The 23455-nt window shown below is 45.6% G+C and overlaps 1 long non-coding RNA gene across 1 annotated transcript; it reads right to left on the bottom strand.

Moving 5' to 3' along the window:
• Positions 1-11892: 11892 nt before the first annotated feature.
• Positions 11893-17813, bottom strand: LOC128149825 (uncharacterized). The gene is made up of 3 exons (XR_008237867.1): positions 17719-17813; positions 12668-12814; positions 11893-11956 (listed from the first exon to the last, which is right to left on the bottom strand). It is a non-coding gene; the product is annotated as an uncharacterized LOC128149825 (long non-coding RNA).
• Between the last annotated feature and the right edge of the window lie 5642 nt (positions 17814-23455).

Below are 23455 nucleotides of genomic sequence, written 5' to 3'. Positions count from 1 at the left end.
CCTCGCTCCCACTATTTCACCACTCCCATGTCACCTTCTGATAAATAGTCCATGCCAACCTAAAAGCCTTTCCTACATCACAGAATTGCTTTTCCATTTTTTTTTTATGAATAATGTAAGAAGTTGTCTATGTATGCCATAAAAATAACGGAGTGAGAGAAAGATGTTGTCACCTAGGCTGTAAATCATCCTGGGGATCCTGATGTAATCACCTACCTCTCAGACTCCCCTTCCAGGGTTTGTGATATAATCAGAGGCCCTGGAATTGCTCGGTCCCTGCCTGGTACAACCTAGCTATGCCTGGTTGTGATTCGGTTGGTTTAACACCAGTCCACCACAGTGCAAAGCTGCAAACCGTAGACCCAAGCTACCATTGCTTACCATTCTGTGGTGGAAGCAGAGAACACAAAGCCCCAGCGAGCCTGGCAGAGCCCTGGGATGGGCTTTCAACGAGCTCTGCTCTCTGCAGGCGCCTCTGATGCAAAGAACAGAAATGCCCAAGGAGGCTGGGTGCTTAGCTTGGGCTGGAAAATACGTTGCAAGCTGAGCCTTTAGCAAATGTACCCACGAAAGCCGAGGCTGCTCTTTCTTCGTTCTCAGCTCGGGAAGGATAGCATCAGACAAATTTATCTTAGTAATTTTTCTTTTTTTATACCTCATAGATTTAGGCTCTCCCTCTTTATAGGATTCTTCTCTGCTTTTTCCCTCAGGTAACAAAATATGTGACCAGAGACAAGACTTACCTAGCTTTTGCTCTCTAAAAGTTAAGCACTTAGTCTGCGCTACTTGGCTGCCTTACTTTTTAATCGATGAAGACAAAAGCCTCCTTCAGAAGGCAAGTGATCCTATACTAAAGTAGATGTCTAACGTGTGTGGGAAGAACTGTCGTTCTGAGGTGCCTTTATCTCCATTGACTGTAGATGAAGCTAGATTAACATCCAAATTTTAGATGGCTAAGGAACTGTTGATGCCTGGAGAAAGGCAGACGCTGCTTTTCATAATCTGGGGAAGTAACAAGGCCGTCCATCATCCTTTTTGTACATGCCACCTTCATGGCTTTTGTGAGGATGGAAGGAAAGTCCCAGTGGAGGCGAAGGGCGTTACCGGAGCCTGGCCAGTACCGCAGGCAACGCTGAGCATCTTCAGGCTGCATGGGTGACTGGGTCTCTTATGAAACTGGAAGGGGTGGTACAACAGTATGGGTATCCCATCGCACGCCACACTGGAGGGCTGAATGAATTTGAAAAATGAGGTGCAAGATGATGACAGTCAGCTTGCAGCTGGCCCTGCTCCACACACAGGTTGGCCAGGGATGCTGCTATTCTGTAGTCCAAGAAGCAAATATGTGCAGGATAAGATGTGTGGAGCAATTGTTACTGGCCTGGAGCTGAAGGGTGCTTAGGGATATGGTAGCACTTTAAACCAAGTAGTTCACCTTATATAAAGCATTTCTTTCATGCCTTGTGCTTAGTATTTATCAAAACTTTATCAGTTTCTGAAGTTTAAAAAGCCAGTGTGACTCAGTTCTTTTTTAAAGATTTTTTGTCTAAAGTTTAGATTTTGCAGAGGTGGAAGAAAATGTTTATTTTTATAGTCACAGACCTCAAAGACAGCCAGGTGGGTTTTTCTTGCTGCTTCATTATGATTCATATTTTATCAGTGGAGCTGAAGAGAGTCACAACTGTTCCTAGCTGTGTTGGAGAGAATAATTGCTGCGCAAAGCCCAGAGTACAGTCTGCATATTATTTATGTATTCACATACTTAAGTAGAGTTGTAGGTAAGCTCTAATGAATTAAAGAAATACCTGTGGTTTGACCACTGGGAACGCAGTGAATGTCCATACACAACACTCCCCTCCCTACCCCTCTTTGCATTCAACATACCAGTCCACCTCTTCTTGCCTCACACCAAGAGATAGATGTTAAGCTACAGATCCTGTTTAACGGAGAAGTTTCCAGGCTTTCTGTTCCCTCGTCTTTTGTTTGTTCTTCAAAGCCTAAGATAAAAGCCTCCAGCAGAAGCCGCCTGCCGTGCTCGGCCGCGGTACCTGTTTGGTGAGGCGAGGGCTACGTGCGCTCGGGAGCAGCGCTGTCTGCACTGACGTTCCGCCCGCAGAAAAAGGATGCGTCCCAAGCGAGCCGAGCGCGAGAGCCTTTGGCACGGCTGCGGGATGACCCCTGGGTGAAATCCTGCCTCGCTCAGCCTGTGGAAAATCTTGCTGATGGCAGAGGGGCCAGAAGGAGCCCAGTGAAGGCTCGAGGGCCATAGCTGTTCTTGCAAATTAAAGATGCCCAGGGCTGTCTTCTGCCCCTGGAGCTGACTGGCGCAGTCTGGAGACACCCAAACTGCTCGACTCCTTGCATCCAGAACGGGGTGCTCTCAAACCTGGGCTCAGAAGTTGCCTGGGAGAGTGCTCCTGGGCCTCGGCCGGACCCTGCCCAGGGCTCACCCTGCGGGCAGCTGGTGGGTGAGCGGTGCGGGCAGCTGAGCTGCAGCACCGAGCTCTGCGCCGGTGTCGGTGTAGCCTGACCGAAGCTGAGATTTTAAAGTAATAACAAAGCAGGCAAAAAGACATGTAATAAAAACACCCCAGCAACTTCCAGATTTTCTTTGGAGATGATCATATAATAGACCAGATGACTAATTTGGGATACTGAAGCTTTGGTCGCCTTTGCCCAGAATTGAGCTCTTTTGTTACCAGTGATGCTTCAAAACAGCCTACACAGTGTGTTGAAGCACACAGCTTTCAAGCCTCTGAGTATTTAAATGGTAAGTAAATCCTTGGAGCCTCATGGACTTTATGGATTTGTTAAAATGACAGTTATTTGGACTGGGGTTATCTGAGCTGCTTGTCACCTGGGAGGTGTGAAAACTTGACACTCCTGTTACTCAGATAACGAGCGGTATAAAAATAATAAGGCTGGAGTCAGAACAGTTTCTAAGCAAGTTACCTTCAAGGGATGGTGCACAACGTGCTGTGAATCCAGTTTTGAGATGGTGCAGATGCTCAGTCGGGAGCAGGAGGAGGATGAGACCATAGTCTGAATGTTCTTGTCAGGAGGAGCCAAATGGGGTGTGAAACTTGGCTTTGAGCTTTAACTGCCCTGTTATATCTGCGGACGGGCATGGGCTGAGGCCCATGGCCAGACAGGGCGGGCTGAGGGGAGCTGGAGACCGACCCTGCTGTGGCATCGCTGGGGCAGGGGCTGAGGGCCCCGGGGGGGTGACACGGGGTGCTGGAGGAGCCCTGGGGGGGCTGAAATGAGGTCTGACTGGGACAGGAGGAGCTGGCAGTGTTCCAGCTCTACCTCCCTGAAAGCAGCACCCCCTCAGTCCCTCTTGCCAGAGGTGGTGAAGATAACAGAGAAAAACCGTTGCAGAGATCACTGCAGGTGCTCCAGGTTACACCTTATAGCAGCTCCTCAGCATATTCAGTTCCCCCACCCGTGTATGCTGTACAGGGGGTCTCTACCCTCCTACAAATTCTGTCCTTGGTTACACATGGCCTCTTCCCGGATGCAGCTGCAGGACCATAACTGAAATAAAAGTAGCTTTAAAATATTATGTTGAAAGATGTTAGGAAAGTCACACGATTTAGAAGCCAGAGATAGGGCTCTCTTCAGTCTTTCACTGCTGAGGAATTAAATTAAATTAAATCCCTCTGGGAGTCTTGCAGGTGTAAGACATGGTCACCCACAGACTTCAGCTCAGTTTAAGGAGTTCAGAAAGATGTGCAAAAGAAGCTCAGACCTGAATTTTGTCATAGTTATAGGGTTCCTTTTTTTTTTTTTCTTTTTTTACAGCACAGGTGAAGATACAAATATTTTTCCAGTGCCTTCGCTGAAGGCTTTTCTGTTCAGCTCCTTTCCACAGCTCTCTGTGATTTGTCCCTGACACAGGGCTGACGCATTTCACACTAAACAACGCTCTCCGGGGCTGCAGTGGAAAAGAAGGAGAGAAAAAAGTCTCTTCTGCGGAATGAGGAGAGATTGCTGACAGTTGGAGAAATCCCTGTGAGCAAGGACTGGGCTTTGTAAACCCGTGAGCCAGCAAGCCGCCCCGATGCGAGTGTGTGGCTCCACGCGTGTGCCTGTGCGTGCTGTCAGGGACGAGGACGTACAGACTCAGAAGCACACCCTGTCTTTGGTGCCATCCCAGTTTCTCACACAGGTTTCCCCTGTCTCCACTCCCACAGATGTCTACCCAGGACAGGCACAAATGCTTTCTCTTCCTACGAAGGCTCCCAGGGAGAAGCAGGGGAGCTGAACATTCTGCCTTCCCCCCATGCCCACTGCCAGGCCTGCTGTAGGGGTGAACAGCATCATGACAGGGACAACCCCATGCTCTGGTGGCACTGCACTGGGGTCTCAGCCCCCCAAGCAGTCCTGCTAAATTCACTCATGAGACCAGTACTTTAAAACACTAGTGGCCATCCAGTTTTGTCAGAAACCCTGTGGTTAAAATCAGGCAGAGAAAGTGCAGGTTTGGCGATATAGCTGTGCCCATGTAGGAGCTCTTGGCCAGCACGGCTGTGTCTGTCAGGGAACACTGTTCTTCACATCTTTGACAGATGTAGCTTTGCCAAGCAGAAGTCTTGCTGTAGACCTGGCCTCGCTCCGTCCTTCATGTTTGAAATGTGCTCTGAGAACCACAGGTATTTTTCACACACGATAAGAAAGCAGAGGAGGCAGCTGAAACAATGGCCAGTTGTTTTCTGCTCAGGATGGTATTGTTCAGTGGGTTTATCTTACTCGTATTTTTATCACATCACCTCTCAAATGTATCTGTACTACCTGCAATATCTCAGGGAAAAAGAGAAGAACTTGGAAAAAGGAAGGTTTGGAGTCACTTAACCTGTTCAGCTACGGGTCTGGACCGCCCAGCTCTTGCGCTGGCAACCCTGTTCTCACCAAGGAACTTCCAGCTTTGAGTGAGCAGTGGGCAGAGGAGCCACGCCGCAGTGCTGGGGTGGGCAGAGAGCGTCCGGCGGCTGTGGTCCAGCCTTGGCAACCCGCAGTGCACAACTGGGGTCTGCGAGGGTGAGCACTGGAACAAACCTACCTCTCACTGGCACTGTGAGCACCCTTCCACGTTTAAATAACTGGCAGACTGACAAGAGGAGAGAGAAATCCCAGTTACTGTGCGTTGCCTTTGCTGTCTGTGCTGTGTACCTGATATCCATTTCAGCTGTTGGAGGTGGAGGGAAGGAAGAAGATAATAAGGAATAAAGAAGTGTAATAAAACTCCGAACAGGCACATTACTGAAAGAGAACAGGGAAAGCATAGCCATCTTGGGTACAATAAATCTTATCTTTAAATACTTTGAGCAGCTTTCTCACAATGATGGATCCCTTGGAGAGACTTAAACTAGAATAGTTAGTTGGGGAGCTAAAGTCCTCGCCTGAAATCAGCTCTCAAAAGCAAAGCTAACGCCCTGTCTGTATTACAATTCAAACTGAACCTGGCTAGGCAGTAACACATGTCTCCAGGGTGACTTTGTAGCCATATATTTCCAACAATACTATAAACAGCAGAAGGTTAGGATGGAGGAGCTTCTGACGGTGTTAGCATGCTGGCACAGATAGAGTTATAGGCAATCTGAGACTAACACTTGTCAGCCTTTGAGAGCAAAACATACGTATATACTTTAAGACAAAAAAAAATACAGAAAGGAAACATTTAATAGACACAGCCCCATTCTTCCCTGAGATGAATTCTGATACAGAACACATTCTCTAGCTTACGTATACACACCCGTAATGCCCAAGTCATGTCTGTGTCTGATTAGAAGCTGTGACCTTTCCTATTCCAGTAGCAAACTTAAAGAAAAACAATGGAGAAGATTAGGCAGGAGAGCCAGCACACCGCCGTGCCAGGAGAAACAATCTCTGCTGCAATCACATAGAGCCAATAGTCCCTTCTGTGAGATCTGGGCTGGGTCTGAGCTCGGGAGCCCAAATTCATCACTCCCATTAGCACCAGCAACGGCACCCGATGGAGCTGTTCCTAGCTCCAGCTGTGTGCTCCCACTTTTGCCAGGGAGCATCCCTCCCTCCAGGGCAGCGGCAGGACAGATGCTATGCTTGCTCCTCAGCTGACATTGCTCAATCTATTTTAATAATGACTGACTGAATTAATGTATTCAATTAATGTTTTGAGTGGTGAATGGGGCAGTTCAGCAGAGGACAGGCTACCTGTTCCACCAGCTCTGCTTCTGTAGGAACGTCCATCTCTAAGAGATTGGGACAGGCACCGACAGCTTGTATCGTCATATCTGACAGCAAATCTGAATCAGAGCACTGGGATCAAGCCACTATGGACAGCATTGGTCTTTATGTTTGATCACAGCAGTGGAGCAGGGAAAAAAACTGCAGGTGGTTACATCTTGAACTATAGCAGCTTTACCTGACAATGACTGCAAGGTGAGAGTTGTAAGTAAGTCCCACTACAGGCAACGCATACGTTGCCATAGGCTGTAACTGAGATATGGGTAAGACTCAAGAGGTGTGGCTTTTGAATGTTTCAAAAGACTTTCCTTCACAAAATATCCAAAAAAAAAGGAAAATCATATGTGCTCAGTAGCTATTTTTTTCCAGGAATGACATAAAGCCTTCTATGAGAACTGCATCAGGTTCACACGTTCTGGCTTGTATGGGGACTTTAGCTGATTCACAGTTTGAAGACATACAGTTCTCTTTTACAACTATATGAGGATTTTGTAAAATTTCTATTTGGGGCTCAGGAGGAGCTATTGCCACAATGTGGGATGTCATATGATCATGGTACTTGTTACTTTTCCACCACTCCTCCCCTCACACCTGTGTAGGCATTGCCAATACATCTGAAGAACTGTTCTGTCCCCAACATCTGTGAAGAAATTCTCCCCGTCAAATGTGATGGGTTCAGAGTTTAAGGGACTACAGCAGCACATGCTCTGAGGCACAGATCACCTGCTGAAACAATACTTGCACCCATGTCTCTAATTCACCTACCTGATAATCATGAACACTGTACTGGTTTATTCCATGTACAGACATCTTTGTTCCATTTTTGTACAACCTGTCTACATGGCACATACATGTGCAGCTACTGTGTGAGGCACATTAGGCAAAGGACATGGCTGGCTTGGTAAAACAAACACAGTAGCTCTTTTCTATATCTTAGTGTAGTTGTATTTTACTAATATTTCTTATGTCTTAACAAAGACATCTCTGATTGATTATAGAGTAAGGTTGACCAGGAACCTTAAAACATTACCTCCCACTCCCATGACACAGGCTGCTGAACGAAGCTGAATGACTAAAATCAGGTGTGTTGAAAGAGAAATCCTGAAAATTTTGTGGGAGACAGAGAGAGTTGTTATAGGCCTCCAGAAATCAAAAGCAAATGTTCTGCATTTTGTTGCAACAACAAAATCTATATGGTGTGCCTTCCAGTGCCGTGTAGCTACTGCCTAAAGGGCTCTGCTCATGGTATTCTAGCTGCCTGGTGTGAAAGTAGCTCACCCAGACTTAAATGCAGCAGATTTGTTCAAAGATTACATCTTTGCATGCAGAATGGTGTGAGGTGCTTTTCCTCAAGCAGAGCTGGAACTCAAAAGTTTGGAGCAAAAATGTGCAAGGGCGGCTTGGTTCAAGTGTGTTTGATCTGGCGTTTGCCCTTCCTTAGGCAAGATGAGTTAGTTCAGTAACTAACTTCTTTATTATCGCAAGTTGGCGGCCAAATGTGCTAGAGGTATACTTATTTGTTAAATAAATACAGGGAGTATGCTTCACTGATTCACCACACCCACACGAAGCTCTCAATAATTACAGGCTTGTTGCCAGACAAGCTAGGGTTGTTGGGGGTTTTTTTTGCAAACAGAGGTCTTATTCATAAGTCATAAATAACTGGCTTTGGTGGAGGAGATACGTTCTCACAGAAATGCTAAATGATTGTTCTGAGTGGACTTCTCCAGCCAGAAGGGGGGTTGTATTTAGTTATTGCTAATAGTCACTCACTGCTAAACCTCAAAAGGTAAGTTTTCTACCAGATACAAACCAGACTGAGAAAGCAGAGCATTATGTAGAGTAGGGATGCTCTCTTCAGCCACCACTGCATGTTGAGAAAATTTGGCTTCAGTCATTTTAAAATGCCTATCATAGGTGCCAAACTTATATACACTTCAGTGTGTCTAGCTCCTGTCTAACGAACACTTAGAATTATGTCCTGGAGAGCACATTTTGCCATCTAGGAATCTATCAGTCCAAAATGGTGGAGTTTTGGCTCCAGGTATCTTCATGTTCTGGTGGCTGTCAGTAGTCAGTGGTCCGTCTTGCTCCCTCGTCCCATTTTGTGGGGCCCTGGAAGGGCAGTGTGAATACAGCGCTTTGCCGCTGACTGCATCCATTCCTTATAAATGTCCAAGAGGATGAGTGCGAGTCACTGCTCTTTAGACCTGGTCACTTACTGGCATAGGGGGTGAATAGTATGGGGAGTCAGATCTCCACAGCTTTCCAGCTGGCATCTTTCACCACATTTACACAAAAAACAAAAGAGAGGGAAGGATTGCTTTTTCTAAATATCCTTTCCTGGTTCATGTTTTCAGTTGCATCTTAAGCTGTTCATATTGGCTGGTCAGCAGTAAGAGCCTCAACTACCAGCAGAGCTCCAAACATCATGTGGCCATGCTGCTGTGGAAATTACAATACAGCTAGTGGTCAACAAACTGGTCAAAGGGTATTGCATGCATCTAGAGGACACCTTCAGCTTGCTTACCTCCTAATTCTAACAAATCTGCAGAAATGAGGCCTTGTTGCAAGAATGGGAGGAATGTGTCGTACACTGCTTGGGAGGATACACGGTGGGCATCCATCGCCGATCAGGTACCCCCGGTGCTGTGGGGCTGCAGCTGAGAACCGCAGCAATATCCACCCAGTTCTGCTGTCTTATGCTCCCTTTTTACCCTTCATTGTTCTTGTTTAGAATTCAGCCAAATAACAAAGTCTTGGCAATTCTCTATCAATGCCATGTGGTCTATGCAGGTCTGCCCACATATTGGTAGTGCTGGTGGGAATAACTAAGGCTAACAGGCCTTGATTATAAAAGCAGCTAATTAACAGAGTGGGGCAGAGTATTTGCCTCTCGGATTTTTCTCCCCAGGGTAAATGACCCCTTTGGGAATCAAAGGGGTCATTTACTATCTCTTCATCCTTTTTCCTCTTCCATATCATTTTTGCTTGTTCTCTTTTTCATCTTTTTTCCTATTTTGATAAAAAAAGGCACATAAAATATGTCACAACATTTCAAAGTATTAATACATTTTCTGCACAAATTATTGCTTTTTCCTACAACTCTGCTAAGAATGGATGCACCGTGTAGTGAGTCTGAGTCCCATAAACATTTGCTTCTGCCTCCATGTCTGGATTCTCCTGTTTTAGAAGCTCTCCAGGCTTTTCCACTGGGATTTATTCCTCCTGTAGTTTCATTATTCTCAGTCTACTCTCTCTGACATTTCATTATGGTAAGTAAGAAAAGGCTGTCACTACTGTACAACAACTGTTGTTTCAAGCAGCCTTTATCTCTAGCTGATTTATATTTCTAAAAGTTGGGGCAAGGAAGAAGGGTTGCCACAATGCGTGAGGAACAATGGCATCCTCTGTCTTACAGAGAGAGGCCAGATCACAGTCAAGAGACTTGGAGGTAAGCCACTCACTAGATTAGAGTTGCAAAGTCTACAGTAGGTTGAATGGGAGAGGTGGAGGGGAAGCTGTGAAGGAATCTTTTTCAAAACCTTTAATGCGTGGCATTTTTGTGGCTTTCCCTCTCCAGGAGCTGATATTGCTAATCCCTTTCTAAATGGTGTTTGAACACCGCTGCCCTCAGGGGTCCACCCGTCTCCCAGCTCCACCTCCTTATTCCCTGCTCCTTTGTTTACGCATCCTGGTCTAAATCCTTATGGGATTGATAAGGAAAATAACTGCCTTGGCATTGCACACTGTGGCACCAGAATGGTTGCCGAAGTTGATTAACACTGGTCAAAGAGTATTATAGGTTGACTAATTACTTGCCAGGCTCTGGAAGTTAGGGAGAGGAAGCTTGCACGAGAAATGAAGGTATTCCTTTTCACTCCCTTGAGAAACTGGTCCAGGGAACCTTTTCAGAGGGAGACACTGGAAGAGACTGGAAAATATAGTGCTTGTCATAGCAAAGTTGTTAACTATTCCCAGATTAGCGACGGCCCTTCTTTTTGGAGGAATGGTTGGGGAAGACTGATCATAACCCGTGGTGATATCCATCTGTTGGAGATTAGAGATTTGCAGGCTGCTGTAACTGTTCTGCTGCTGGAAGTGACCTTTTCCCAAGGGGACAGATGTTCCTCCTCACCTGTGGGCTAACACGGCTTTGCTCAAGTTAGTGGAGCTGACCCCAGCTGAAGATGTGGCTTAAAGGCTGTAGTCTCAAAACCTGCCCTGATTTTTTAATAAAAAGCCCTGTTGCTTTGTATTTCCTAGTGGAAATTCAATCTTCAGTAGGATCTAAACACTGTGCTGATATAAATCACCCTGAAATTTCAACGGGATGTGATGTTCCCCTTCTCTTCCTTGTGAACTGTTCCATTGTGCACCCTAGTTTATTGTAGATTGGTTCAGTAGCATTTCGTGAAGGTGCTAACATGCTTTAAGTGCAGACAGGTCATTTCTGATCATTCTTTTAATACATTTGAGAGATCATTAACAAAATACATGTTGTCCTTGTTCAGCAGAGAATAATCACAAATAAATACATGGATTACTAATTATTTGCTTTATATCATCATTTTACTGTTCTTTCCAAGTTTTGTCTACTAAGTGGACGCATGCTAAGTATGTTAATATTAAGAAGATACAGCAGCATGATGGAAATTAGACAGGTCAGATAATAAATATGTTTGTTTTGTGATAACCAGTGGAAGCGTATTGTGTAGGTGAGAAGAGTGTTCTTCAAAACAGGATATGGGCATCTCCAGAGATTTACTGAAGGAATGACCAGATGCTGGACCACTCTTCTTAGCTGTAAAGATGGTTTAAGGCATACATTCATTATAGTTTCCTTTTATTTTATAGCCTCATTCAACCAAGTGATAAGACGGCAAATAGCACAGTGTGCATTCATCTCACTGGCAAACAACATGGGGTAAAGTCAGTCAATAAAGCTAATTGTACCTGGACAATCTGGTTAAAAGCATCATTAGCCAGTTGTCAGCACTACTCCTGTTTCAGTCAACAGACAACAACCACTAGATATATCACATTTGGACATTTCTGAAGTTTAGGATTAGGTCTGGCCCTTCAAACCAACACTGCAGACCTCTTTCAAACAAACAAAGGCAGGCTGGCTTTCGCTGTTTGCAGATGTGTGCTCTGCAGGGTTAGGCACCCTCGCTCAATCTAACGACAGTAACAACAGGGATGTTAATAATAGTAGTACGAACATATTGAACTGTGAAATAACAGACCCCTAAGCAGACAGTTACTCTAGTCAGATAAGTTTGTACTGGATTGCAATGCAAACATTATTTGCAATGGGGAGGCAGGTCCAGACATTGCTAACCACTTTTGAAATAGTCCTCACTGCCATTTTTGTCCCATTAAGGCCTGTGTGAAAATGCAGGGGCTGATCATGGTTAATAAGGCCATCGCGGGTTATAGTTATTGATAATGAGTGTTCTGGAAGAGATGTGGCAAAAGACACATATCTGCATCAGGGGATGCCGGTTTTTCAGCCAGAGGTTGGGTGGGGAGGGGAAGGCAGCACATCTGCCGACGGAGGTCTCCCCCAGGCTCTTTTGGGATCTCCTCTTCTGGGTCCTCCCCGAGGTGCCGCTGAGGGCTGCATCCGCAGCCTGCCTTGGTCGGTCAGTCCCTGCGTACCTGTACTTTTTCGCTGGTAAGCTGCTGAAGCTGTTTCCTTCAGGCTCGGCTTCGACCCCATAGGCTGTTAAAAGAGTTGAAGAGGAGGGATGACACAGAGAAGTAGAGCAGCGCTAAACCAGAGATGCTATCAACGGCACCAGATAAATCCACCTCCTGCTCTGGCAGGCAGCAGGACTGCCTAGTTTCAGGCTCAGGCTGGTCCAGGGGTCTGCTGCTGCCGCCTTCCCCTCGCAGGCAAATCCCGGCCCCTTTCCCTTCCAAGGTCCACCGAAACGCTCGGAAACGGTCCGGCTGTGCCAACGCGCGCCCGGGGCTGCTGCCCCGGCTGTCGCAGCTCTCGTGGCTGGGGACGCAGGGGTGAAACTCCGTCTGCCCGCATCCAGCCCGGCGGCTGGTTTTGCCTCGGAGGCTGCAGGAAATTTTAAATAAATATTCTGTTCAGGAGGCCAAATGCCGAGGCTCGGATTTAATGGAAATATTAATCCCAGAGGGAAGCGCGCATCATGTGGGGCTCTCACAATGAGATGCAGACTTCTGAAGATGTCTCTTAATGACATTATTTATGTTTATTTTTCAGTGCTGTGGTAGCTCCCAGGAGCTATGAACCAAGTGCCTCTTAACCCTGGGACTCTATAAACACAGGCTAAAAGGGTGATCCTGCTCCAGAACGCTTTCTCTCGTTGGCAAGCTGACATCTGAGCTGATACTGTTTTACTTAAATCAAGCTAGTAAAATATACAGTGAGTGCCTGTTTTTCCAGCTGGGTGCTTACCTGTCTCTCTCTCTTTGTGCTTCACTTGGCCACATTTCTTTCACCTTTCTGCACTGTGGCATTCCTTGTGCAGCTTCATCATCTCCATTTTCAAGTGTGTGCTCTGATGCAGTCATGCCTGGTAGTCCCTTGGGATAGTGTAAATAACTAAAAAAAAAAGAAAAAAAAAAGGTGCATTTTTTGCCAGTTTTTCTGACTTTATTTCATCATGTTAGGAGGTTTCTGACAAGGAGAATGATGGTGTTGTAGTTTAACCCCAGCCAGCAGCTAGGCACCACGCAGCCGCTCACTCACTCCTTGCCCCCCACCACCCCGGTGGGCTGGGGAGGGGAATTGAAAACAAGTAAAACTTGTGGGTTGAGATAAGAACAGTTTAATAATTGAAATATAGTAATAGTAATGGTAATGGTAATAGTAATAGTAATAGTAATGAAAAGGAAGATAACAAAAAGAAAGTGAAATATAACTGAAGAAAGACAAGTGATGCACAATGCAATTGCTCACCACTCGCTGACCGATGCCCAGTTAGTTCCCGAGCAGTGATCACTCCTCCGGCCAACTCCCCCCAGTTTATATACTGGGCATGACATTGCATGGTATGGAATATCCCTTTGGCCAGTTTGGGCCAGCTGTCCTGGCTGTGTCCCCTCCCAACTCCTTGTGCCCCTCCAGCCTTCTTGCTGGCTGGGCATAAGGAGCTGAAAAATCCTTGACTTAGTCTAAACACTACTTAGCAACAACTGAAAACATCAGTGTGTTATCAACATTATTCTCATCCTAAATCCAAACCACAACATTATACTAGCTACTAGGAAGACAATTAACTCTATCCCAGCCGAAACCAGGATAGATGGTCTGCGAAGAAAGGTATAAAACATCACTCTGAGCCCTGCTCAGCACAGTCTCTGTCCTAACTTGAAATGGGGCAAAAATGAGGAGCTTATAGAGCATCTTATTCTGGGTGGAGATATTTTGCTTTGTATGATGGGCATCTGGCAGGTTCTGGTTTGCTTTCCACACTGTTTAGCAATCTTTTTCGCTGCTACACACAGTAAAAGATATGAACACAATTAAGAGGCAACTTCTGCTTTGGCCAAAATCACATCCAAGTGTAATTTAATATTCTTTAGGGAAACAAAAAGCCACACAATTTTGATGAAATTAGGTTCCTTGTCTATATAAACTATGCCTGAACTATTTTTTATGGTGGCTGAAAGCACCATTGTCACTAATACAGACAGCTTGTGGAGCAAAGGTATTTAATTTCTCCCAGAGTTTATTATGTACAGAATTGCTGTAGTCTAGTTTGGCTTGTTAAAGTTAACCTGGAATTAGTGCTTTAGATGCTAGGCTCTAAATTAGTGGTTTGGCAGGTGTTCCATGAGTGTCTGAGCAGCGCTTGTGGCTCAGCTGATGCTTTTGAAAGCAAAGCCCGGCCGAGTATTAAAGGCAGGAACTGTTTCAGCAGCTCCCAGCAAGCCAGGATGCATCCCTGCCCTCCCCACTGGTCCTCCTCTGCCCCCTTGGTGGGTTAGCTTGGAAACCTGAACCGCCTAAAACATAACCCCACAAATAAAAAGCAAATAGTCTGCGGCTGGTTAAGATCCCTGAGCAGATGCCAGCTAACAGTGTGGCCTCATGATGGGGGAACAGCAAAAGCAAGCCGGCGACAGAGAGAGGGATCACATCAGGGCAGATTGGTATCAGCCGCAGGTGCTGGATACCTTAGAGACCCAGGGCAGGGATAAGAAATATCTACGGAGAAGAAAAACTGTATCGCATCCAGCCTGAGTTGGAAACGTGAATCCTAATTTAACTACCTGTGGAATGGGAATTCACCCCCGTATTGTCAACACTAGCTCAGTAATACTTGTGATGCATTCAGTCAGCTCTTTGTAAATCTCTTGGGCTGGTAAAAAAAGGTGACCGAGAGGGAAATACAAGAAACCCATAAAGCACCATGAGTGGTATGGAAAAGAGAACAATTATTTACCTACTAATTACATTAGGCACTAAGAGGCACCCACTGAAATGATCAGGTAGTGAATTAAAAGGAAATGGAGGGAAATACTTTTTCTCACTATGCAGAACTAAACTGGTTGGAGGGGGACCATGGAACTCAGATGTCCAGAGTTGTAGAGAGTTGCTCCATACACCAAGCTATGCTGGTCAAGCCTGGAGGACACCCACCAGCAAAAGATGAGAATTATGAAATGCTGCTCATTAAGTAGGTGGTCACAATTTATTGCATGTGCAGAGGAAAACATGCCCTAGGGCAAAAATTATAAGAAAAATCTTCATAGATCGTAGGATAGTTTAGCTTGGCAAAGGTCTCAGAAGTCATCTGGTCCAAGCCCTGCTCAAAGCAGGGCCAACTGTGATGCTAGGTTATGTTGTTACATGATCAAGCAGTTTCAATGTCCATGTGGTATTCAGAAAGAAGCTGGTCTAGATGTGCATGGACTACTCTTGTTCTCACTTTTCGTAATTTTTCAGTGCTAGACTTGTTAACAATGTTCTTGCAGTGCACTAGAGGAGTAATTCCTGGTGCTAGCCTTGCAGAGGCAGTTGGGTTGTTTGCTGTGTAAGAGTTGCAACTTGTCCTAGCAATTATAAACCCCACCCGCAATTATTTTTAGGCATAAAAGGGTAAGCTAGCTTTAAAAAGCATGTCTTAAGAGCTGTATGAATCTAGCAAAATTGCACCATTGCCATGAAGAAATGTGCTGAGACATGTGAGCCTTGGGCAGATTTAGTCTGCTGACAGGCTGAATCTTGAGTGGCACCATCTTAGTGAACCAATTAAATAACGGGTGCTAGTTTCCTAAGGCTATGACCCAAGGGAATTTTGCGTTGTTCAGCTGAAAGTCGGAATTAGTGAGTCAAAGTCTTCCCTGAATTACACTAGTTAAACAATGACCTCAGCTTCGTTACCCCAGATTTCCATTCAACAAACACAGGGCCTTATACTGCAAATGTACAGTAGAAGGCGTTAACGTTCCGTCCAGTTTTGGAATGAAATCTTTCTCATTTTCTCTGAAATGAAGCAGCTACAGTGTGTTTCAAGAATATGACGAGAAAAAAGTTTGTTTTAATTGGGAATACAAAGGCAAAATGAGGGGAGAGGATAGTCTGCATGAAGAAATGCTTCATGCAGGGCATGAAGCTTCAAACTTAGGAAAGCTTGAAGCTATGGATTCATGAACAAGCAGGAAGGTAAAATAGGCTGTAAATTTACAGCTCAGCCTCTGATCTAGGTTCAGATTTACAGGGCAAGAGATGGGGGTACGTGTGAAAGGCTACACCCCACCTGTCAGCAGCACTGACCGGAATGGTGGGTGACACACTCACGGCTGTATGACAGGTAGCCCACATTCAACTGGGAACTCTGGGAGCTCCAGAGCTCTTCTGCACTGACCATCTGTGTATGCGGTGGGACCCCGAGTTCTTGGCAAGGCTGTCTACTGCAGCAGGAAAGGATAGCTTGGGGAAGGACTGCAATGAGCACAGCCCAGTAGTGCAGAACAAATAAATGGGATCAAACTAAAGGAACCAGGAGGCAGAAGAGAGATGGGTCAACGCAGGTTGACTGTGGAGAACTATGCTTGTATGTACAGTATATGAGCAAAGCAGTGCAGTAATAAAGTGCAAACAGCAAAATGAAACTTTACAGCTTCATACAGGCCAGAATAAACCAGTGCTGTCTTAATGGCAAAAACAGCATTGTCATAGTTCATCTCCAGGAAAGGGATTCTCTGATGGGCACCCACTGGAAAGCTGTGATCAGGAAGCAGAAGGTCTGCTTTGTAGTATCTGGGAGAACTTACGTGCTACGGCTGAGGCCACAAACCACCTATGAATTCATATGATTCAACAGTAAATCACATGAAGGAATGATGGTTCCCCATGGGGACTCACAAAGCAATGGCAATATTGAATCAGGAGTGCAGATAAGGAAGGGTTCCACAACAAAAGCAAAGCAGGGATATTTTCCTGCCAGTATTGCTCCATTGCTGTTGGCTATAGGTAGTCTACTATCTCCTTGTAATGTGCTAGGCTTTGATGGGCTGGGTGGCCAAGATGCTGCTTTCTATCAACGAGCTTGCCTGCTACAGCCTTCAGGGAATGACATCCCGCAGGACACAGAAGCCCAAGAGACCACCAATCCCTGCCCAGGCAGTAAATGGGAGCAAAGGAGCTGAAGAATGGAGACTGCAGACCCGTGAGGAGGTCAGAGTCCCTGTGGCTAACAGCCCAGTGAGGCAGAAAGAAAGGCAGGAGCCCTCATGAAACATGGATCATGGGAGATAGCAAGGGACTGGGAACAATGGTGACAATAAGATCAGTAACACAGTGGTGTTTGCTAGCCGGAAACTTGGAAAAGGTCCAGAATATGAAGAACTTCAAGTCATCTGCTGATGGAGAACAGCCACAAGCAAGGTAGATGGGTAACCAAAAGGGACAGCTGGCCCCTGCCCCGCAGAAGGAAAGCAGCTTGAAGACAAACCACCAAACCCCAAACTGGGTTCAGTGGGCATCCCAGGGTTGTGAGGCCCATCTTTCTGCAGTGGGAGTTCACTGGAAGACATGTCCTCAGGAGGAGTTAATATCAAGGAAATCCTGCCACAGTGAGTCAGGAAATTCTTGAGTAGTACGCAGAAAATAAGACTTGGAGAAAGTCCTCCAGAGTCTGGAGAAGGAGGAATTTGGATGCAGCAGCACAGTGCTTGCTTTTCCACTTCAGGTCACAGGCTACAAGGCTAAAATGTCTGTAGGGTGTCACTGAGCCTCTGAGGCTTCACTGCCTGGGAACCTTTCGTACTGGGGACCACCATCCAGCCGGCAGAGGAGCAGCACCCGCTTACTGGAGCTGGTTGTGGAGCTGGTGCCAGCCTGACCCGTGTCCTGCTGGACTCCTGCTTTTGCCACAAATGGGAAAAACCTCCTAACCTGCCTAAATTCTTCACCCGAGGCTTTTGTTTTTTACTTTGTGCCTCTGCTGGGAAAAAACCAAATAAAAACCCAAAGCCCGATCAGAAAGGGTTTGTTACCATTTTCCAGTGGGGTTCGTTGCCTTTGACTCCTGACTCTTTCGCTGCCGTGATTCAGAGGGGGCTGCCCGGGCCGCCGGCTGATTTTCTGTCCCCCCCCCGGTGAAGGTGCCCTCGGTGCCGGTGTCGCCGGCGGCCGGTCCGCAGAGCCGCAGTGCCACCTCCTGGCTGCGCCTTCCCTCCGAAGGGTCCCGGCGGGATTTTTCCTAAACTTTCGCATGGTGAAAAGGGATGGGCAACCCCCTCACACCCCCCCCGAGATAACGCATCCCAGTAAGGGGGTGAGAGCCGGACTGGGACCGCCGGGCTGCGCTGCTGCTGCCTTACCTTCGCTCGCCCTTCTCCTTGGAGATAACATCTTCTGGTTCCTCTGGCAGTGAGTTCACAGAAATATCGTGTCCATTCCCTTTGTCGATCAAGAGAAGATGGGGCGTGTGACGAATTTCTCCAAGAGCTACCCCTTTTTGGTGGCTGAATTTCGTTCTGCTGTGGCAGTTCCCTGCTAAGCCTGGGTTTGGGCATTGCTGTTTTTCTACCTTTCAGGTCCAATGGGATCCAAGAAAGACAGAAGGAAGGTCCTCACTCATAAGTTAAGCATTTGATAAGCCTAATCATCCAGAGCGCTTCATAAATTATGCTAATGTGCTGGAGCTGGAAATTTCTTTACAAAATATCCTGCTTTGAGTAATCCCCCCATTTCTAGCATTATTTGAGGTGTCGACATCAGTCCACCTGGGAAAGAGCTCCAGGGCACTACCCCACTCTCTGCTCAGACACATTCATTCCAGCCTTGCTTGTCACTGGGATGGGCCTTGTGTGGTTACAGGTCCGACCTCCTGCAGTGGCAGGCAACCGTGACAATGTCATTGCTTTCCCTTGCCCATGTGGTCAGCGAGGTCTGGGAAGTCTGTGGTTAGGGTAAATGTCCCTGAGAAAGCAGTATTTCAAAGCTGAGTAAACTGATGAGCTGGGGAATTTATTTGCCCAGAGTTGTGAGTTTTGATTTCCTTGCCTCTGTTGAACATACTGGACACTACTGAATGATTTTTGTCAAATCATTTCAACAGTGCTGGATTGTTGTTGAACAAAATACACAGACATCCCCTCCCAGCTGGTTTGAGAAATAGATGATTTGAAGTCTCATCTGTCCTCAGGACTTGCTCTGCATTGCTTAGGTTTTACCACACCAGACGGCATGGAGAGCTTCATTATTTAGGGTCAGGGATTTAAATGCTGTAAATTGCTGTAAATTGACACATCCTCTGCTCCCTTTCATTCAAAATGTATCCCAAGTGGAAGAGTAGTGAGTACTAGTACTGGGCACTGATTTGTCTCGTCACTGGATCTTTCTAGGAAGCACAAGTGCTGCAAGGTGGATCTTTAGGGACTCCGGCCTGATTGCTACCTGTATGCATGTGTGCTGCAATGCCTCCTGCAGGGTGCTTTGAGCTCTGTCCTCAACTAAGCTGAGAATTCAAACCCCAAATCTTTTGTGTGTTTCTGGATAAAAGCTTCTAAAAGTGCTGTGTTTCATATTGAATCAGTTTAGGCCATAACTCTGCTTGGAATGACTCAGACTTTGAGTTAGGTTTGCAGATGTTTGACTTTCTGCAAGCCTCGAGGGGAACTGTACATTTTTCTGACTGCAAGTTTTAGGAGCTAATATTTTTTTAATATCACTTTTATACATACTATAATGGCCTTGCCATAGACCACTTTTACGGAAACCAAATAAAACTAAATGTCCAAGTACTACATGGACTTCAAATTCTGAATGCTTCACAGAAATGTTGATAATTGCTACTTACTTTTCCTGCAGCTGCCCACACAAAATGACTTTCTATGTCATTGCTAGTGTTTCTAGCAACTCTAATCAGAACCTGAAAATTACTTTAAGACAATAGCTATACCTATGTGTATAAAAAGTGTGTGTGTGTGTATATATATATGTACATGTATGTATGTACACACACACACATGCACTTACCAGTCAGGAGGAGCGGACAAGTGGTATACGCTTTTCAGACCAGCTTTTCTGATGATCCACATTTTGATCATGTCAGCATTTTGAATCCATAAAAGCCAGCCTTAGTGGAATTTCCACCCACTGCATTTTCCAACCCTGAAGCTTGCTCCACATCTCAGAGTTTGCCTAGTAGAAATATTTTGATTAAAGGTCTAATTGCAAAAGTAAATCCAAAATGCTTAGATAGGTAAAAACCCAAGCCCTGATACAGTTTTATCAAGATGTAGATGATACATACCAAGCATTTTATTAGCAGGGATTAATTAATTATCATGTGGTTTTTTGTATGCAGGAACATGAGTGAGTTCTGGCCAATTTCACCTCTAAGCTCACCTTCCTCTCCCAGGTCTGTAGCCAGCACATAGGTAGGGATCCTATGTACTTCTGCAGCCTTTATAGACAGACCACTGTGATTTTTTTCTTCCTGGTTGAGGATTACAATTTCATTATAAAGTATGTTTAGCAAACTAACCTATAACTGTGTCCAAGCTCTATCTGTGTGTGTGGTGGGGCATGGGTGGGTGTGCAAGGGAAAGCTGGATCACTTTGGTTGTGTAAGTGTAGTTAGATACACATCAGCAATAGAAACTGGTTCCGGTCAGGTCTGCCAAAATAGTGCATTCAGATTCCATAAAATGTGCAAATAGGAAACAAAAGTCAATATCGTGACAGAAATTTGCCACACTTCTTGCTGCCACTGTTGGATAAATGGCCCTAGTAGTTGCTTAATGTGCTAGGCTGTCCCAGGCTGTGTTCTGCAAGGTGGAGGGAGTGCTTGGACATCTGTTGCCATCTCCTTCCCATGGTGGTTGTGGGTAGTGGGGTGGAGAACCTGGTCTTCTTTGTAGCCAGAGTTTCCAAAAATTAGTATGTCGATGAGGAATTTTTGGTGAAGTCCCTGTTCAATGACCGACTTGGTGCTTTATTTGTTGGAGCATTTTATTCTTTGAGAACCTCACTCTGGGTTCCGCTGGGTGCTGGATAAGGGGGATTTAAAGAATGGATCAATGATAATGAGCCATTTAAAACACTGTAAAGTACTCGTAGTGTACTTTCTGCCACTTCAGGCATCAGTGCATACAAGTGGTAGAGTTGCTTATTGTCTTCAAACAAGAGAAGTGGTGATGAAGGGTATGCATTTTATTGGTGTTCATATATAATGATTCATGTTGCTCGATTGAGATTTCTGTGCTTGTGAGTCATGTAGACCTTTGGAGCAATTATTTCTAAAGCTTTGACACTTCACAGTGATATTGCTAAGCCTAGGATGACCCTGAACAACAGACTGGAGAAAGAAAAAAAATGGCTTAGGGAAAAAGGGAAGAAATAGATCCAGAGAAATTAAAAAGAAGGGAAGATAATGTGGGCAGGCTTTGGTGGAGGTGAGGGGAAATGGAAGAAGCAATATTTGTATTGAGATATAAAATGGAGCTAGAAAGGTCTTAGCAAATGGTTGATGTTATTGATTTAATCCAGTGTGACACATTGGTCCATGTATTCATGTAGCAGTTTTACTAAAACAAAACATAAAACCCCCTAGAGTTTAAATGCTGTGCTTTTGGTAATGAACTGCTCTATCATATGACTCATTTAGGCAAACAAACACATTAGAGTTCTTTTAATGCTGATTTTATAATGTGTTAACCGGCTACAATGAAGACTTCTAAACTGTGACTGCTTGGCTGGGCTGACCACTCAAAACCTATAAAGCTCAGAGTGGTGATCCCCACTGAGCTGAGCCATGGCTTGAAGTTGCCATCAGTCATCCACATCACCCGGGCTTCTTCAGGTCACTTGCCTCAGACTCACACACATCGTGTGGGATGCTCATTTGTGTGCAGCAAGGCAGGTTTATCAAGGCTCCTGCAGGAAAAGGGAGCTCAAATCGTCCTGCATTCGCAGGTCTTCCCTCTTTGCTCAGAACGGAACTCAGTCCTTCCTAGCAAGATTTAACTTTGGCTCTGAGTCAATTCCTCAGGCATTTCCTAGGGAAATGTTGCCACGTGAAGCATGGACGGGAGGGTCGGCTGAGCCGCCACAAACAGAAGGCGGCTGACGTAGCATGTGGTTATCCCTGCTCAGAGGACACATTGGGTAGAAGTTAAATTTTCTTTTAAGTCTTTTCCAGAGTTATCCTGCAGGAGGGCAGCAGAAGATGCTAGAAAGTTGTAAAGGCAAAAGGAGTTTGCCTCCCACATAGCCAACTTACAATACTACTCTTTAATTTAGAAATGCCTTCAGGTGCAGATAGAGCTGAGAAGTTACTAACTGGTTACTTTAATGCTCAGCGCTGGGGACAGACATTCATGCAAATCTCATGGAAGTCAAAAGAATCTGCACAGGCTGAATGGAAACCACAGCTGTTCTGTTGTGTATTAAGCCACTGATCTTGTGTCGTGCGTATACCACATCACAGGTGAAATGAAGACAGTAAGCAACTCTACCACACGGGCATGCCACCACCAACAGAATGGAAAACAGATGTTCCCGTTTGCCCATTTGCAGAGATTTCCGATCTGCCTTTTGGCACTCTCAGGGATTGAGCTGGTTCAACAGGCAGGATTTCATCTGAGTTGAGAGAATCTAATAAAAGAAGTCATACCTCTCAAGGCCTTTTTCTTCTGAAAGGCTGCTCTGAATCAATACACTGGAGATAACAGCCTTGAACAAGACGAGCTAGAGCAAGGGTTGTTTTGATAGTTATGAATTCAATACTCAGGCTCGTGAACTTCTCCCTCAGCGACTCAAAGCTGAAATATTCTTGGTGACTGGAACAGTAGATCGCAGAAGTGGGGAGGGAAGGAGTCACGAGGGGAAGGAGGGAGCAGACGAAAGGCCACGGGTCACAGCCAGGAGTGCACGATACCAGCTGGATTCAATTTCCCTAGACCTGTTGTAGCCACTTTCTTTGATCCTGTGGGATCTGCTGTGGATCACAGAGCAGAGCACAGCTGTTATTTTTCATTGTGGTCAAGCAAACTCCAACTGTCTCTCCCTACCAGAATGGGCCACTGCATCGCTTTTTCAGCTGTTCTTCTCTTCCTTTCATGTGTGTAATAGACTGGGGAGAGCTACTGAGAACACCGCTGAGCAGAAGTATGCCAAAGTCATCAGAAGAGGAGTGTGATTATGTTCTAAGTGTGGTAAGTGGAGGATGAAATTGCCCTAAAATAGCACATCTTGACTAGATCTTCCTCGTGAATTTTCAACCTTGTTACTCAGGAAACCGGACTATTTCTAACTAAGAAAGACTTCACTATGAAGAGAACTACAGATGATGTATGCATAACAGGTTGTCAAGACCTCAGTGTCTGAGAAGACAGATAAGAGACTGGATAATTTTTCCCTCCAAGGTTGCTGGTTCCAATCCAGATGTTGGCATCGCTGAGTCTCCCAAGTGTAGACCAGCATGTATTCCTGATGACATTTCATTTGCCTCTATTAAGTGGTATAACGGTTTCACTCCAGTCTCTGGATGACCTCCCAGACATGGAATAGAGGCTTTTTCTGTGGCAGAGTCAGCACAGAAAATGGTAGCTGGAACAACCAGTGACTTTCAGCCATTGTACAGTTCCCACAAGTCAGCATGACAGCTGAGACAGAAGTTGCTGGTACCATTTCCAAGTGCTTTGGAAAGGGATGTGCTTATTTATTTGAAACCTTCTACAAGTCCTAAAGAAGAAAAAAGGGAGGAAAGCTAGAGAGGTAGCT

Source organism: Harpia harpyja, chromosome 13 (assembly GCF_026419915.1).
Source record: "Harpia harpyja isolate bHarHar1 chromosome 13, bHarHar1 primary haplotype, whole genome shotgun sequence".
NCBI lineage: Eukaryota > Metazoa > Chordata > Aves > Accipitriformes > Accipitridae > Harpia > Harpia harpyja.
This window is presented reverse-complemented; position numbering and strand designations above follow the sequence as displayed.